Here is a 19,653-nt window from a genome sequence, read left to right on the forward strand (position 1 = left end):
TTAAGGATTGAAAGCAATAATACAATTAAGATCCTTGACTTGGGACCTTAATTGAGCCCAACATTTCTGTTGTTAAGTGAATCATTTCTTAAGTGATTTTTGCCCCATTTCTTTCCATGGTTGTTAAGCAAATCACTGCAGTTGTTTAAGTTAGTAACAAGGTCCTTAAGTGAATGGCTTTCTCGTTGATTTTAACAGGTGACAAGAAGGTCACAAAAAGTGATCAAATGATCTTGGGATACCGCAACCGTCGTATCTGTCAGTTGTCAAGCATCTGAATTTTCATTCTATCACCATGGGGATGTTGCAATAGTCATAAATGTGAAAACCGGTCTGGAGTCACATTTTTTAGCACCATTATAACTTTGAACGGTTACTAAATGAACTGTTGTAATTTGAGGACTACCTGTAGTTAAGAATGAATAATAGAGTGGAACAGAGGTCACATAAGAATTTATTTGAAAAGGGCAGAAATTTAAATCAGTAGAAACAAATTAACAAACAAGCTAAAACGTAAAAACAGCAAAAGCTAAAGAAATGACAATAAATATGTTTACTATCCAATTAAATGTTCAGCAAGCAAATGACACAATAAGTTATACAAAAAATTATATAGTAAACACAGCAACTCTAGTTTGCAAATCATAGATTAAGGGGGTTATTTGTGAAAGCGATCAGTTTTGACTTGTTTACCACGATGTATGCTGTTGGTTATGTCACATGAGCAACTGGCCAAAATGTCCAGTTAATGAGCATATAAACATTTCCATCTATCTCCATTATATGATTGAAACATATTTTTGGCTTATCAAGGCATACAAACATAGAACAACCATCATTACGGAAACTAACATTTGTAATCCAAGCTTCTTGCATTATGTCATAATGAGGACTTAATTCAAGGTAATGAGTAAATCCAGCAAGAGTGTGTGTTTCAATATGTATGCAACAAAATTTCATTTTAATGTATGCTGATTCGTGTACATTCAAAACGACAATAAAGTTATTCTAAGTCTAATAAATGATGTCTAAACAGAACTGGGCTTAGTCCTTTAAGTTTGGCTGAAACAAAACTGCACAAACTAGTTTCTAATCCTAAACAATTAAGAGATGTATAAACCAAAATCACATTCAAATGCATTTGCCCAGACTTTACAATACACAATTAAATTCCAGAATAGAGCCAGGAAGATTAAGAAGGATTGCAGAAATATTTTAAATATTTTAAAATCTGTTGGGCATCAGCCAATCAAATAAATTGCTTTAGAATCGCAATAATTTAAATGCAACAGATTTAAATTCTCTTCTTCTGAAAATCAGTGGATTTAAGTGATTAACTTCAGGCTGGGTATCATTCAGTACATTTTTGCATGCAAATTATCATCTCTGACTAAATAAATTATTGGTTCCTAAATGTTTTATTGTTGTTGCTATTATTCATGTTATTTGGGAATGGTTATGTGCACTAGATGGTTTCCAGAAATCTAGATGACTAATAGATGGCAGGCTTTCTGTATATCCTTCTGCCATATAGTTGTCTTTTTCCCCCAGCCCAGAATTGGCAGTTTTTGTTATGATGAAATGAAACTGCAGTGTTTATACAATATTGCCTTCATTGGCATCTTCATACTATTGAAGGATAAAGGCAAAAATCTGGTTAGCACAACACAGTAAACTACAAAAAAAGCAGCCACATTTTAAACTAACATGTTGTACAAATGCAGTTCATGTGAAAATAAGACCCTGTCTTATATTTTTCTGAACCTTGAAATAAGCACTTGGCCTTATTGCCATGTACTCAAAAGCCTGATTGGGCTCATTATCAGGAGATGTCTTATTTTTGGGGGGGAAACAGGGCAGTGTGTTGTAGAAACCAAGAAAACTGAGGGTTTTGTATTTTACAACTAAACTCTGTTGTGTTGTGGTTAGCTCTGGCCCAGCTCCTGGCCCAAGGACTGTGGGGTTGGATGTGGGTGAAACATGCAAATGTCACAGGCCAGTTTTGCTGCCAACAGCTTCAGGCAGCGAATTATCCTCTGAAGAAGGGAGTGACTGTGAGATGGGACCTTCAGAGGGGGGCCTGGTAGGCAGCCCAGGAAGAAGCTAGTCATCATCTTCCTTATCTTTGATAGACTCTGATGAGGAAGCTGTGATAGACCCACGCATGCGTAGAGCTATGCATAGAAGAGAACAGCTTCGGAGGTATTACAGGAGATAATAGAGTCCACCTGTGGTTGGGTGGGGTCAAGTAATTAGGGCTGCTGTTAAATGGGCAGCGTGCCAGCCTCGCAGTGTGGAACATTATCTGATCGTGCTTGTGGAGTTTGCATTGCTGTTCCGGATTTTCTCAGTTTGGATTTCAGGACTATGACCATAAATCATAGTGAGTTTACAACGTCTGAAGAGGGGTAGCTGTGACGAATTCCCAGCTACTGGTTAATGGACTTGAGTTTGTTGTTTCACTGCATTCAAGTTTGTTTGTTTTTACAAGTGAGCCCTTTGAATTCAAAATAGGGTTTTTCTTCTATTTTTCTTTGGATAAAGAAACTATTGTTGCCTTTTCCTGTGTGTGTGTCTGTTTTTGCTACTTTTACATTTAATTGAAGGCTCATGCCAGGAGCCGGCAGAACATGTTGATGATGTTGACATTTCAAACTAATTTTGATACTAATTCAGGGGTGAAATCCAGCAGGTTCTGACATGTAGTGGAAATTTTGAGTAGTTCAGAGAAACTGAAAATACCACCTCTGGCTGGCCTCAGAGTGGGGCGGGAATAGAGATTTTGCAATATTCTTCCCCTGGAGTGGGGAAGGAATGGAGATTTTGCAGTATCCTTCCCCTGCCACGCCCACCAACCCTCACCACACACCGCACACCGCACCCCTGCCACGCCCACCAACCCTCACCACACCGCGCACAGAACAGGTAGTAAAAAAAATTGGATTTCACCACTGTACTAATGTTTCTACATTCACTAGATTAGGAACTGTGAGTTATAAAAACATAGAAACATGAAAGGTTGACGGCAGAAAAAGACCTCATGCCCTTATACTATTTCTTGTATTTTATCTTAGGATGGATATATATTTATACCAAGCATGTTTAAATTCAGTTACTGTGGGTTTACCAACCACGTCTGCTGGAAGTTTGTTCCACGCATCTACTACTCTTTCAGTAAAATGATATTTTCTCACGTTGCTTCTGATCTTTCCCCCAACTAACATCAGATTGTGCCCCCTTGTTCTTGTGTTCACTTTCCTATTAAAAACACTTCCCTCCTGAACCTTATTTAACCCTTTAACATATTTAAATGTTTCGATCATGTCCCCCCTTTCCCTTCTGTCCTCCAGACTATACAGATTGAGTTCATTAAGTCTTTCCTGATAAGTTTTATGCTTAAGACCTTCCACCATTTTTGTAGCGCCTCTTTGGACCCGTTCAATTATATCAATAACTTTTTGTAGGTGAGGTCTCCAAAACTGAACATAGTACAGTGATCCCCCGGGTATTGCGCTCCCGATCATTGCGAAACGGCTATATGGCAATTTTTGAACCCGGAAGTAAAAACACCATCTGCGCATGCGCGCCCTTTTTTTCTATGGGCACGCATGCGTAGATGGCGCCGGGCAGATCAGCTGCTGGGTGGCTTCCCTGGGTCTTCCCCCTCTTGCTGGCGGGAGGGCGAAGCCCCCCCAGTACCCGCTCGCCCGCCATTCGCCCGGCCACCCGCCGTTCGCCGCTCGCCCGCCATTCGCCCGGCCACCCGCCGTTCGCCCGCCGTTCGCCCGGCTCGCCCGCTGTTCGCCCGGCCACCCGCCGTTCGCCCGCCGTTCGCCCGGCCACCCGCCGTTCGCCCGGCTCACCCGCCCTTCGCCCGCCCTTCGCCCGGCCACCCGCCGTTCGCTCGCTGCTCGCCCGGCCACCCGGGTTCGTTTGGCTTCGGGACATGCCGGCGGCGATGTTTTAAAACAGCCGCGCGGTTTACCAACTGAGTCCCAAAGTTCGCCTTTGACTTCGGGACTCAGTTGTTAAACCGCGCGGCTGTTTTAAAACGTCGCCGCCGGCATGTCCCGAAGCCAAACGAACCCGGGTGGCCGGGCGAGCAGCGAGCCCGCCCTTCGCCCGGCCACCCGCCGTTTGTTCGCTGCTCGCCCGGCCACCCGGGTTCGTTTGGCTTCGGGACATGCCGGCGGCGACGTTTTAAAACAGCCGCGTGGTTTACCAACTGAGTCCCGAAGTTCGCCTTTGACTTCGGGACTCAGTTGGTAAACCGTGCGGCTGTTTTAAAACGTCGCCGCCGGCATGTCCCGAAGCCAAACGAACCCGGGTGGCCGGGCGAGCAGCGAGCCCGCCCTTCGCCCGGCCATCCGCCGTTCGTTCGCCGGGTTGGGGGTCCGGGGGGTGCTGGCAAGCCCCCCCATGCCGGCGGCGATGTTTTAAAACAGCCGCGCGGCTTCCCAATGCATCCCGAAGACAAACGCAGAAGTTCGCCTTTGACGTTTGTCTTCGGGACTCAGTTGGCAAGCCGCGCGGCTGTTTTAAAACGTCGCCACCGGCATGGGGGGCTTCCTAGCAGCCTCCCAAACCCGGGTTGGGGGTCCGGGGGGTGCTGGCAAGCCCCCCATGCCGGCGGCGACGTTTTAAAACAGCCATGCGGCCCCCAATCTTCGGCTCCTCGCTAGCACTGCGGAAGTAAAAACACCATCTGCGCATGCGCAGATGGTGTTTTTACTTCCGCAGCGCTACTTTGCTAAAACCCGATCATTGCTAGGGGTCCTGGAACGGAACCCTCGCAATGATCGGGGGATCACTGTATTCCAAATGTGGTCTCACCAGCACTCTATACAGCGGGATCACAATCTCCCTCTTTCTGTTTGTTATACCTCTAGCTATGCAGCCAAGCATTCTACTTGCTTTCCCTACTGCCTTATAGTTTAAAATAGAGGGCCTTAGTGGAATTTCTTAACGGAAAAGAAAAAGATATTTATGTTTACGATATTTTAATCTTGAAAAGAGTTACAGTCCTTTTGCACAGCAATCTCAGCCAACTTAAAAATCGTTCTAGAAGACCGCACGTATAAGTGTAGGCACACAAAAATGACATTATTTTCCCCACACACAAACAGAAATATAGCAAATTAATTACACGTTGCTTTTTAAATTTTCTCTTCATTTTAAAATAACACCAAGTAATATATAATGCATGTAAGTATAGTATACATTTGGCTTTGTTGAGCCTTTTACAAAACACAATTTCTTGAAAAATTTCGTATTGAGCTTGGTCAGATATTCTTTTTTATGTAATAGTGTGACAAAAAGGGACAGCTCTGAATAATGTCAAGTCGTATATTATTTTGGGAATTGACATATATTTCTGTTTCTAGGCCATATTAAGATATTGGAGGTTGCTTTTGTTGAAGAACAATGTCATACATCTTAAAAGAATTTTAGAGGAGGTCAAGGGCTTGAGCTCCATCAAATGTGGAATGTGGCAGGCAGAAGGAAGGGAAGCTCCCCTCTCAGTTTTCCTGATTAATGTTACGTTAGTTTAGTTTTTAAAAACAACTCTCTGGCCAAATATTCTACATATTAGTGTTATTTCTTACTTCAGAGATCTCAATTCTGGGAGTTAAAGTCCACAAGACTTAAAGTTGCCAAGGCTGGAGACTCCTGTCTTATGCAATAAAAGGACCCTGTGTGTATTAATTGTATCACATCAAATCTTGTCACCTCCATAAAACAGCTGAAAATTAAGAGTTGTTTTTTACTTGGGGAAGGGTGATAAAAGAAAATGAATGCTCAATGCACTCACTGACTTAGTTTAACAATGTACTTGTACCTCTTGAGACGCTTTGAATGAGAGATCTGTATTTAGCGAAGGTCTTTCTTAAAATTCTTTAAAAATCTGAAGTTCTGAGATCTTTCTTACAGTGCAGTGAAGTACATTTTCTGATATTTTCCAGATGCTCTCTCACATGTTTTTAAATGCAAAAAAAGAGGAAATTTCTAGACTTAACCTTCAGAAAAGATCACAGTATTGAATGACATGGATGCTGCTGAGGTTTCATTGGGAGGCAATAAATTATTAAATGGTCCTCAAGCAGTATGTTGGCTCCACCTATTACCTGCCTAACGGTGAATCAGATCTCTACCTGTGCAACTTCAACATGGGAAGGAGTCTTGGGGACCAATTGGTACATTTACGACACTGCTCATTATTTGCAGGGGTGTCATACTTGCCTTGTCACGGCATCGTACCATGACATATCGGGACTTTCCCATCCTTCACTAAACCAGGAATGGGCATGGCCAGCACATGACACATCCAACCCACATGCCAACAGTTTGACAGCCCTTGTTTTAGAGCAGGGGTGGGCAATTAATTTTGCCGTGGGGCTGCATGAGAAATTGCGATGGTTTCAGAGGGCTGGACTAATAAAATTAATTCAGTTCTACCCTCTTCCTTGTTTTCTTTTTCCCAAATTACCCCTCCCCCAATACACACACACACACACACACACAAAGAATGCAAACCTCCCCCCGTTCCTTATTTATTTATTTGCCCCTCTGCTCTCCTCCCCCTCCTCCCTTCAAATCCTTATTCGCGCTGCCCCTCCCCAGCAGCCCACACCCCCACTCCCGGCTGGTCCCGTCCCCCACATTATCACAATAACACTCACTTATGGCACAATAATGCCCAATATGGCATGAAGCTGCCCACCTGCCTTCCTCCCATGTGTCGGCCTGCCGCTGCCTCCTCCAGCAGCCCACTGCCCTGGCATCGTATCTTCTGGGCTGTTGTTCCCCCCCACACAGTTTGGCTGCCCAGCCTGTTCCCGCCGCAGTTGGGTTGCTGCTGCCGCCGCCCTGAGCCTCAACTAACTGCCCCCCCTCCCAACCCGCTGCCTTTTGTCTGGCACCGCAGAGAGGAGAGAGCCATGAAGAAGGGGGGACTGTTGCTTTCCTGTGGCAAAATAGGACTAAAAAGGGCGACCCCAATTTGTCCCACGACAGTAGGGTTCTAAGAGAGCCTTGTTGGTGGGTGTTTTTGTCCTGTTCATTTGAGGCACTTGTCCCCCCCACCCACTCTATGGCTTCCTCCTCCAGGAAACTGGTCACAGATAGTGGGTGGGCCGGTCACAAACAGCGGGCAGGCCGCTCCTTGCCCAGGTCTGTTTTAGAGGGTCGTTGAAGCACTTAGGAGGTTTATCTGTGTTCTCAGAGCAGTGGTGGGCTACTAGCCGGAATGCCTAATCAGGCTCGCCTCCACAGCTCTGGAGATCCCATGAGTTTCAGCAGAATTATGCTGCTGGGCCCATGCAGATAGCAAAATTGTGCATAGAGAATGCAGGTGTGCCTGTGTTCCGGCAAGGTTTTTGCTTCTGTGCATGCGGAATACGGGCAGATCTGCATCTCTGTGCACGATTTCACTACCTGCATGGGTGCTGAAACTCACGGGACCTCCAGAGTTGCGGACGTGAGCCTGATTAGGCGTTCCAGCTAGTAGTCCACCCCTGCCTCAGAGTCACCTGAGTAGTGCTTCTGGTTCTGGTAGCTTGCATTTTCCCCCTCTAGAAATTTATTTATTTTATTTATTATTTAGATTTGTATGCCGCCCCTCTCCGAAGACTCGGGGCGGCTCACAACAGAATAGAACAAATCATAAATAATCAGAAAACTTTAAAATTTATACAAGCTTTAAAAGAACCCCATAAACTAACAGACGCACACACAAACATACCATGCATAAATTAAACATGCCCAGGGGAGGTGTTTCAGTTCCCCCATGCCTGACGGCAGAGGTGGGTTTTAAGGAGTTTACGGAAGGCAGGGAGAGTAGGGGCAGTTCTAATCTCTGGGGGGAGTTGGTTCCAGAGAGTCGGTGCCGCCACAGAGAAGGCTCTTCCCCTGGGGCCCGCCAACCGACATTGTTTAGTTGACGGGACCCGGAGAAGGCCCACTCTGTGGGACCTAATTGGTCGCTGGGATTCGTGCGGCAGTAGGCGGTCTCGGAGATATTCTGGTCCAGTGCCATGAAGGGCTTTAAAGGTTATAACCAACACTTTGAATTGTGACCGGAAATTGATCGGCAGCCAATGCAGACTGCGGAGTGATGGTGAAACATGGGCATACCTGGGTAAGCCCATGACTGCTCTCGCAGCTGCATTCTGCACGATCTGAAGTTTCCGAACACTTTTCAAAGGTAGCCCCATGTAGAGAGCATTACAGTAGTCGAACCTCGAGGTGATGAGGGCATGAGTGACTGTGAGCAACGAGTCCCGGTCCAGATAGGGCCGCAACTGGTGCACCAGGCGAACCTGGGCAAACGCCCCCCTCGCCACAGCTGAGAGATGGTTTTCTAATGTGAGCTGTGGATCGAGGAGGACGCCCAAGTTGCGGACCCTCTCTGAGGGGGTCAATAATTCCCCGCCCAGGGTAATGGACGGACAGATGGGATTGTCCTTGGGAGGCAGAATCCACAGCCACTCCGTCTTATCCGGGTTGAGTTTGAGTCTGTTGACACCCATCCAGGCCCCAACAGCCTCCAGGCATCGGCACATCACTTCCACCGCTTCGTTGACTGGGCATGGGGTGGAGATGTAAAGCTGGGTATCATCGGCATATTGATGATACCTCACCCCATGTCCTTGGATGATCTCACCCAGCGGTTTCATGTAGATGTTAAATAGCAAGGGGGAGAGGACCGACCCCTGAGGCACCCCACAAGGGAGAGACCTCGGAGCCGACCTCTGACCCCCCACTAACACCGACTGCGACCGGCCAGAGAGGTAGGAGGAGAACCACTGGAGCACAGTGCCTCCCACCCCCAGCCCCTCCAACCGGTGCAGAAGGATACCATGGTCGATGGTATCGAAAGCCGCTGAGAGATCGAGGAGCACCAGGACAGAGGATAAACCCCTGTCCCGGGCCCGCCAGAGATCATCCATCAACGCGACCAAAGCGGTTTCCGTGCTGTAACCGGGCCTGAAACCCGACTGCTGGGGACCTAGATAATCAGCTTCTTCCAAGGACCGCTGGAGCTGGAGTGCCACCACCTTCTCGACAACCTTCCCCATAAAGGGAAGGTTGGAGACTGGACGATAGTTGTTAAGTACGGCTGGGTCCAGGGAGGGCTTCTTGAGGAGGGGGCGCACAAGCGCTTCTTTATAGAGTGGTGGAAAAACTCCCCTCCCCAAGGAAGCGTTGGTAATCTCCTGGGCCCAGCTCCGTGTCACCTCCCTGCTGGCCGAGACCAACCAGGAGGGACACGGATCCAGTAAGCAGGTGGCGGAACTCACAGCTCCAATGGCCTTGTCCACTTCATCAGGTGTCACCAGATCAAACTCTTCCCAGACAGGTGGACAAGTACGTGCCCCAGTCACCTCGACTGACTCGTTGTCAGTCGACACTGTTTTACAATTGGAGTCGAGGTCGGCCCGGATCTGAGCGACTTTATCAGCGAAAAACGTGTTAAACTCCTCGGCACTACTCTGCAAGGGCTCCCCAACTCCCCCCTGGTTAAGAAGGGAGCAGGTCACCCTAAACAGAGCGGCCGGGCGGGATTCCGCTGATGCAATCAAGGCGGCATGGTACGCGCATCTTGCCGCCTTGAGCGCCACTTTGTAAGTCTTAATAAAAGCTCTTACAAGTGTTCGATCAGATTCAGACCTACTCTTCCTCCATCGCTTCTCTAGACGTCTCTTTTGGCGTTTCAACTCCCGGAGCTCCTCGTTGAACCATGGGGCTCTACGGGGTCTAGCGCCACGGAGAGGTCGCAAAGGCGCAATCCGGTCAAGAGCCTCCGCAGCAGCCGTATTCCAGGCCTCCGCAAGAGACTCCGCCGAACTGTGGACAAGTGCCTCTGGTATAACCCCAAGCGCCGTCTGAAAGCCCTCTGGGTCCATCAGGCGTCTGGGGCGGAACATCTTCATTGGTTCCGCCTCCCTGCGGGGAAGGATTGGAGCCAGGAAGTCGAGCCGTAGTAGGAAATGGTCTGACCAAGACAAAGGCAATGGTTCTAAGCCCCTTAATCTCAGACCATTACTCAATTGCTCGGAAAGGAATACCATGTCAGGTGCGTGCCCTCCCTCGTGAGTCGGACCCTGTACTACTTGAGTCAGGTCCATGGCTGTCATGGTGGCCATGAACTCCTGTGCCAACCCAGAGGTTTCGCCGAGCGACGGCAGATTGAAGTCCCCCAGGACAATAAGTCCGGGGAACTCCACCGCCAACCCGGCTACCTCCTCGAGTAGCACAGGCAGGGCTTTTGACACGCAGCTGGGAGGCAGGTACGTGAGAAATAAGCCCACCTGAACCCCTAAGTCCATTCCTATTGCCACACCATCAAAGGGTGTTCATTCCTCTGGGACAACCATGACCTGGTGAACCTCTACAGACTTTTAGGTGTACAGTTTGAGATGCAAATTGCACCTTTGGATGGTGTGGGAGTAGGAATGGATTTCCAGATGAAAAAAAATTGCAGACTACAGGAATCGGGAGCACTACTCAGGTGACCCTCCATGTCAATGACTCTCTAAAAGGATGCACATTACCAGCTGTCTGCAAGGAATATAAATCCTTCCATTCCTCATTATCCTGTCAGAGCTGAAGAAGCTTCTTGGATGAGAAGCAAAATGTCTTCAAAAGAAAAAATAAGGAAATCCGGTTGCCTCCTGAATAAGGCCCTTTGCGACTTTATTCTATATCTTTTATCAGCAATGGTGCCTTATTGAAATCTTGGAGATAATTACCACGTACTGCTTGGTAGCATAGCAGTGAGTTGTTGATTACCACTAATAAAGGAAAGTTGACACTTTGGCAGCCAGGGAGCTTTCTATTCTAAGTGCTAATTATTTTTAGTAGCTTTTCAAACTGTTCGGTTATAATTTTCCAGCTTTTACATTTCTTTCATTTAATAGCTGGGCAGGATTTGTCAGCTCTCATCTGTAGTTCATTCCATACTTAAGGGTATGATTCCATAATGGCTCCCCATGATTCCCCATAAAGTTTATTCCTGATTCAAGCCAGTAATCAATATACAGAATTGAAATAGACCTCGCAGTTATGTTTGCTAGCAGGTCAATTTCCCCAGTTTAATTTTTTTTTTTTAAGGAAAAGAAAAGTATAAGAGCCAAGTGTTGAGACTTGCTTGTTTACAAAGCATAGTCACACAATAGAAGCAGACAAAATCTTTCTGGCAATATTTATACTGCATTTCTACATCTTTTCCCTGACTAGCAGAGCTGTCTAGAAGCTGTGAATTTATAGATGGTCATAAAAACTACAAATGAATCTCTACATGAATCTCCCAGACATCTTTTCAACTTGTTTTATGTATACTAGTTGCACAAATCTATCTTTGGATAAGATTTTTTTATTTGTTTGGGTTGATTACATGTAGTCTTTGCTTTTTTTAAAGCCACATGCAGACTATATTTATATACAAGTTCCTGAAAAATACATAATATTCCTAATTAGAGTCTGACATAAAGATCTGTACCAATTAGATTTACATAAGAAGCAACCACTGTAGTTCATTTAATCATGGTTTATTGATGAACTGTGAACTCATTTGGCTGGATTCATATGTTATGCTAAAATATAAATAAACCACTTTAGGGCAGAGTGTGAACTTAGCAGCTGCATCTGATTCTACTATACTAGGCTGATTCTAGACTATTCCACAGTTTACAGCTTAATATACTATCTAGTGTATAAGATATCATCCAATGCCTCCAATGGATTTTTTAAAATGCAGAAGTTGGAATTACCTTTTGTAAACAAGGAATGTTTAAATTATACATTAGGCTGCAGTGCTTCAAACATTACATATTTTGCTATGACATCACACATTATATAGCTCAGATATCATCTACTAGCTGCTTTTATCCCGTTTCAAAAATATATCATGCTATCAACTGTGATTTGAGGATATTTTTTTATAAGGAGCTACTTATGGATGATAGCACAGCAAGATGTGCAAGCAAGAAAATCGTAACAGTGGTAGCAAATAATTTCATGATTAATACCTACTGCTGCTAAACAAACAACTCATTTAGTTCCTTTTGTGAAACATTTTACTACTGGTACATAATACACTGTTTGAAATTTACATCTAAGATTCATGAAGTTATAGAAAAAAATAACTAAGCTAACTATGAGCTGAAAATAAGCAAATGTTGGTTAAAATATGCAAACCCAGGGCATTATAACAGACTATTATACATGTGGTTAGTTTCCATGGAAAGCATACATATTGAAAATTCTACTGCCATCATGTTAAGAAAGGTTTCAAAAAATTTCACATTTTTTGGGGTGGTGGTGGTGGTGGTGGTCTTAGGTTAGCCTGTGACATTGGCTTGATTCATTCATTCATTCAATTTCTATGCCGCCCAACTCCCTAAGGACTCTAGGCAGCTCACAGCAGAAATATAAAACATCAATAGTAGTACTAAAACCTTTAAAAACAGTTTAAAAACAATTTACAATACAACAATTAAACCCCTGTATTCCGTTCATGGCTGGATCTCACTGGTTACCACCATAGGATCAACGGCCCCAGGCCTGTCAGAAAAGCCAGATCTCTATCGCCTTCCGGAGAGCTGGGCTGCTAAGGTGGAACGGTGACGTGTGCTTGTCCCCGAGGTGCTGAGTGCTAGTGGAGTCCAGCTCAGGTGCAGTAGCTACCCATATCACGACTAAATATGTCCTAATAAAGGCTCTTGAGGCGAGATTTGGAGTTACTAATTCTCCAGCGTCACTCTCTAGACGCCTCTTCTGGCATTTCATCTCCCGGAGCTCCTCGGCAAATCATGAAGCTATAGATTTTGACTTTTTTTCGTCCTACCCAACCCAACTGCCTTTGTTTTTTCTATATCGAAAAGAATTCCAGGAAAATGAGCAAAGTAAAAAGTTGTTGAGTTTTTTAAAAAAACTATCTTTTGAAAGTTGTTAAACATAATAGCTTGATTCATAAACAAGATCAAAATTTGGTCTGATTTTAGCTTAGTAGGGACAGGTGATAGCACCTATTCTGTTGTCCCAGGAGAGCACTGTGGAGGCTAATGCTACTCATGGATCTCAAGGTAGATGAGAGCTTTCTATCATGTCATATTCTGTCATATAATAAAAGAGTTGCATGGTTTATGACTTATCCTAAGGACCTTGTGGTATAGTGCCAAAAGAGATTTCTTTACCAAGATCACAAAAAAGCTGTGCAGAGTCGAGAAATTAAGTATAAACCAAGTGACCCAATTGAGATGATTTCTCCCATTACCAGACATAATTTGAAGAAGGTATCTGCACTGAGGAAATCTCATAGAACTATGCAATGAAGTTGATTTTTTGCTTGCTTTGTCAAAATCAAGATGACATCTGTTGTGGTCAGCTCTGGCCCAGCTCCTGCCCCAAGGACTGTGGATGTGGGGGAGACATCCACATGCTGCAGGCCTGTTTTGCCCCCCCCCCCCCCCGGTGGAATCTGCTGATGAAGGCTCCTCTGACCAAGAAGACATGAGTGACAGGGAGGAGGAGAGTGTGGCAGACAGCTCAGAAGGAGATCAATTATCTAGCTTCTCCTTGGATTCAGAACAAGAGTTAATGATACAGCCACGCATGTGGAGAGCAATGCATAGGCAACAACAACTGAGAGATTATTATCAAAGAAAATGAGGCCACCTGTGGTTAGGTGGGGCTGTGGTAATTAGTGAGACTGTTATAAATAGCAGCCTGTGGGTTTGGCCATTGTGGAGGATTATCTGATCCTTGTGTTTCGTGACTGCTTTACTGACTTTGACCTTTTGTGTGCTGATTTTTTCCCGCTTTCAAACTAAACCAGAGCAAAGTGTGTTTCACTTTGTGAAAGAAGGACTGTGAATTGCCTCACAGCTGCAAGCTAAGTATCACAGAACTGATAAGGGACTTATACAAATTACCAGTTTGTTTGTAGACCAGTGCTCTTTGCTATACCAAAAGAGGGCTTGGTTTAAGTGAATTTTCATTATAAAGAACATTGTTTTGAATTTTCAAACGTGTGTGTGTCTGAAATTTGTACCTGTGAATTTTTGGGAGGAGTCTACCAGAGAGCCCGACAGAACAACATCTAAGGGAGGGAAATCAAGAAATGCTCACAGGAGGAAGAACACAAGATATGGAACCTAATACCATCACCCCCAAATTCCTATAGAGTTCAAATCATGTAATTTGAAGTACAGGTAGTCCTTGAGTTACGACAATTGAACTCAAAATTTATGTGAAGTGAAACATCTGTTAAGTGAGGTTGTCCCATTTTTACAACTTTCCTTGCCACAGTTGTTGAGTGAATCATTGTATTTACAGTACTAAGTTAATAACCTGGTTATTAAGTGAATCTGGCTTCCCCATTGACTTTGCTTCTCAGGAGGTTGCAAAAGGTGTCATGATGCCAGGACACTACAACGGTCATCAATATGAACTAGTTACCAAGCATCTGAACTTTGATCATGTGACCATTGGGATGCTGAAATGGTCGTAAGTGTGAAAAATGGTCATACGTCAGTGATGGTGAACCTATGGCACGGGTGCCACAGGTGGCACGTAGAGCCATATCTGCTGGCACATGACCCATTGCCCTAGCTCAGCTCCAATGTGCATGTGTGTGCTGGCCAGCTGATTTTTGGCTCACACAGAGACTCTGGGAGGGCATTTCTGGCTTCCAGAAAGCCTCCAGGGGGATAGGGGAGGGTGTTTGTATAGAAACATAGAAGACTGACGGCAGAAAAAGACCTCATGGTCCATCTAGTCTGCCCTTATACTATTTCCTGTGTTTTATCTTAGGATGGATATATGTTTATCCCAGGCATGTTTAAATTCAGTTACTGTGGATTTACCAACCACGTCTGCTGGAAGTTTGTTCCAAGGATCTACTACTCTTTCAGTGAAATAATATTTCCTCACATTGCTTTTGATCTTTCCCCCAACTAACTTCAGATTGTGTCCCTTTGTTCTTGTGTTCACTTTCCTATTAAAAACACTTCCCTCCTGAACCTTATTTAACCCTTTAACATATTTAAATGTTTCGATCATGTCCCCCCTTTTCCTTCTGTCCTCCAGGCTATACAGATTGAGTTCATTAAGTCTTTCCTGATACGTTTTATGCTTAAGACCTTCCACCATTCTTGTAGCCCATCTTTGGACCCGTTCAATTTTGTCAATATCTTTTTGTAGGTGAGGTCTCCAGAACTGAACAGTATTCCAAATGTGGTCTCACCAGCGCTCTATATAAGGGGATCACAATCTCTCTCTTCCTGCTTGTTATACCTCTAGCTATGCAGCCAAGCATCCTACTTGCTTTTCCTACTGCCCGACCACACTGCTCACCCATTTTGAGACTGTCAGAAATCACTACCCCTAAATCCTTCTCTTCTGAAGTTTTTGCTAACACAGAACTGCCAATGCAATACTCAGATTGAGGATTCCTTTTCCCCAAGTGCATTATTTTACATTTGGAAACATTAAACTGCAGTTTCCATTGCTTTGACCATTTATCTAGTAAAGCTAAATCATTTACCATATTACAGACCCCTCCAGGAATATCAACCCTATTGCACACTTTAGAGTCATCGGCAAACAGGCAAACCTTCCCCTATGTCACTCACAAACATATTAAAAAGAATAGGACCCAGAACAGACCCTTGTGGCACACGGCTTGTAACCTCCCCCAGCTCCAGGGAAGCCTTTGGAGCCTGGGGAGAGTGGAATAGGAGACTAGTGGGCCCACCAGAAGTTGGAAAACAGGCCGTTTCCGGCCTCCAGAGGGCCTTCAGGGGATGGAGGAAGGTGTTTTCACCCTCCCCAGGCATTGAATTATGGATGTGGGTACTCACGTATGCACAATAGTGTACGTGTGTGCTCTTTCGGCACCTGAGGAAAAAAAAGGTTCGCCATCACTGTCATACATCTTTCTTCGGTGCCATTATAACTTTGTATGGTCACTAAATGAACTGTTGTAAGTTGAGGACTACCTGTAGTTATAGTTATTGGCTGGAGCAGAAACTCCATAAATAAGGAGGGGCACTAATAATATGTATTGCCAACCAAAAATGCTGAATCCTAATTAACTGTTTGGTTGAAACATGTTTCAAAGCGATATGTATACCTATTACGAAAGGTATTTGTACTGACAGAATGAAAAAAAAAATCCTTCTCTTTTTGGCACTTGCTGTGTGTAGGATTGGCACATTCATGACTTACATATTTTAAAAACATCTGCTCTTTGGCAAAATAATATTTTACTGGCGTTTTTGTGTGTGATTTTAATAGGTTTCCTGTGTAAATCTGTACATACTTGGTTAAAGATAAGACGGGTTGGGTCCAGTGGTGCTTCAAACATGTTTCAAACATTATAAGATTAGCATTTTGAAATTGATAAATTATTGATTAAAACTTTGCAGGCCTAATCATAATTTATCTCAACATTTTGTATGTATGGATATCTGACTAAATAGGCTTTAGCTGCCCTGATATCCTAAAAGAATTACCGGTAGTTATAAATAAATCTTAATAAATAAACATGCCCTTAAGCTCTTGCATGTAGTGTGATTTTTGACACCTTTTGCTGTGAAGGCAAGTTACGCTTTGCTGTAGGAAAAGACATTAAAAATAAATGATAAATTGGTTTCCCTGACTCCAGGATGATCTATAAAATGTTCTATGTATTTTATTTGTTTTACTTTATGTCTAAAGTGCCGCAATCCTTGGCATCAGTAAGAAAACAAAAAACATAATACTATAAATAGGTAAATCAGAATCACATAAAACATAATCACAAATAAATAAATAAATAAATAAATCACAAATAAATAAATAATCTGGGCACCGGACCAGATTATCTCAGGGACCGCCTTCTGCTGCACGCATCCCAGCGACCGGTTAGGTCCCACAGAGTGGGTCTTCTCCGGGTCCCGTCAACTAAACAATGCCGCTTGGCGGGACCCAGGGGAAGAGCCTTCTCTGTGGCGGCCCCGGCCCTTTGGAACCAACTCCCCCCAGAGATTAGAATTGCCCCCACCCTCCTTGCCTTTCGTAAGCTACTTAAAACCCACCTCTGCCGCCAGGCATGGGGGAATTGAGATGCTCTTTCCCCCTGGGCCTTTACAATTTCATGTATGGTATGTCTGTATGTATGTTTGGTTTTTTATATTAATGGGTTTTTTAATCATTTTTAGTATTTATTGGATTATTATTGTACATTGTTTTATCACTGTTGTTAGCCGCCCCGAGTCTCCGGAGAGCGGCGGCATACAAATCCAATAATTAATTAATTAATTAATTAATTAATTAATTAATTAATAAAAGCAAAAAATAAATCCCAAATGAAATCCAGTATCAGCGTCTATGGTTACTCAGCTGGACCTGAATGAATGTTCAAATCAAATACTCTTTTCAGACTTATTATATCAAACAATTATTTTCAGATTTGCAACAAAACAGAAGGGGAGGGGGTGGCTGCATGCATTCGTAGAAGTAGATTATTTCATGAGGTGGGGGCTGTTGCAGGCAAGGTCTGCTGTGTCACTCATGTTGCATGAACCTCATAAGAGAAAGACATTTTCACTATGTCCTCTCAATGACTGGACTGGGTGGTGAATTAATTAATTAATTAATTAAATTTGTATGCCGCCCCTCTCCGTAGATTACATCATATTGCCTGTTGTTATCTAGGAACATTATAGATAATGACAAGCACTTTGAATTGGGCCCAGAAGCCTCCTGGCAACCAATGCAGTGACTATAATAAAGGTATGATTCTATATTGGCAGGGCTTGATCTTGCTGTATTTGTGCCAGCTGTAAAATCTGTGTTATCTTTAAAGGCAAACTGGTGTAAAACAAATTGAAATAGTGATCAAACCATGAGTTACCAAGATTATGACCTTGGTCCAACCATGGTCCCAGTTACAATACAGTCGCCCTCTGTATGTGTGTACACATTCACACCTATGCAGTAAATCTCACTGAAATGTCTGAGATGTATTTATGGGTAAATATTTAGAGTTAAAATGTTCTGTGTAGAAGTGCATATTTAAATTACTTATTTATGTATTTATTTGATTGGACTTATATGCCAAATATGATTCTGAGGGGGTCTTGGTGCTCTCTGAGCTTCCTTGTTTTTTTGGAAAGCACGACCAAGCTAGACAACAGGAGACTGTTAGTTCTGGTTCACCATAGGGATGAAACCTGCTTGGTCACCTTGGTCCACTCACTGTTTCTTAGCCCAGCTGCCCAGGTTTCTTGTGGGGAAACTAGGAGGAGGCAGTAATATTATATGTGTGTACCAATTTAAGTTATTTGCTTTGCTTTAAGTTATACTGCTTTAAGTTAGTGGCAAGAAGGTGACAAGGAACAGGGAGAAAGCAGAATTACCTAATTCGTTTTTTGCATCTGTCTTTACACAAAGGGAAAAAACAGATAATCAAGTAATAAATCAGCAAACATCTAGCAGCAAACAAAGTAATAACCAAAAGCCACCATTGGTTTGTCAAAAACAGATCATGCCAGACTAATCTTATAGCATTCTTTGACAAAGTGATAAAATTAGTGGACCAGAGGAATGCTGTCAATATAATTTACTTGGACTTCAGTAAGGCCAAATGAATCATTTGATTTACTTTGTTGCCAAAGTAAATCAAATGATAAAGTAGACTATAATCTACTACTAGATAAAATAGAAAAATGTGGAATAGACAGCATCACCACGATGGATTTGTAACTGGCTGACCTCAACATATAGTCTTCAATGGAACTGCATCTACATGGAGGGAAGTATGTAGTGGGGTACCCCAAGGCTTTGTTTTAGGCCCAATACTCTTCAACATCTTTATCAATGATTTGGACGAGGGGATAGATGGAGAACTCATCAAATTTGCAGATGACACCAATGACAGGAATAACCACCACTCCAGAGGGAAGGACAAGAAGCAATGGGTGTAAACTACTTACTATTTTTCTAATATGCATTAGGCCTATTGTACACTGCCCAGAGTCTTGAAATCAGACAGCTGTAATAAATATAAGTAATAAATATTTAACATATTTTTGATACACTTTTCTATCTTCAGTAAATATTTTATCAAAATATACAAATTCATCTACTTGGTCTTTTTTGCCACTTATATACAATTTACTATTGTTGATTTTCTTTTCAAGCACATTTACTGTGATACATTAATTTTCATATCAAAATCCCTCAATTTTCAGATCCCATACAATCAACTGCTACTGCAAATTATTCTAATTCTCAGCCAACAACATGGTATCACCTGCATACAAAGGTGCACGTACAGGTAGCTCTCGTCTAATTGACCTTAACTGAGACTGAAATTTTGTTGCTAAGCAAAGTGGTGGTTAATGAGAAACATCAAGTGAATATAGTATTTAAAAAATTACTAAGTATGTTTTTTCACAAAATAAAAACAATACAAATGGATGATGATGAACCTGCTGATGGAAAGATTACAAAACATTTTATCTGATCTGCAAGGTCCAAACCGACTTATAAAGTCCATTTAATTAAGGTTTGATTTGAGATTTATTATTTTTAAAAAAACCTCATTTCAGTTTAATGGGAACATTTACTTGCAAAATGTGAATACAAATTGTACTTCTAATTTCT

The sequence above is a fragment of the Erythrolamprus reginae genome, chromosome 3 (genome assembly GCF_031021105.1).
Source record: "Erythrolamprus reginae isolate rEryReg1 chromosome 3, rEryReg1.hap1, whole genome shotgun sequence".
NCBI classification, from domain to species: Eukaryota; Metazoa; Chordata; class Lepidosauria; order Squamata; family Dipsadidae; genus Erythrolamprus; species Erythrolamprus reginae.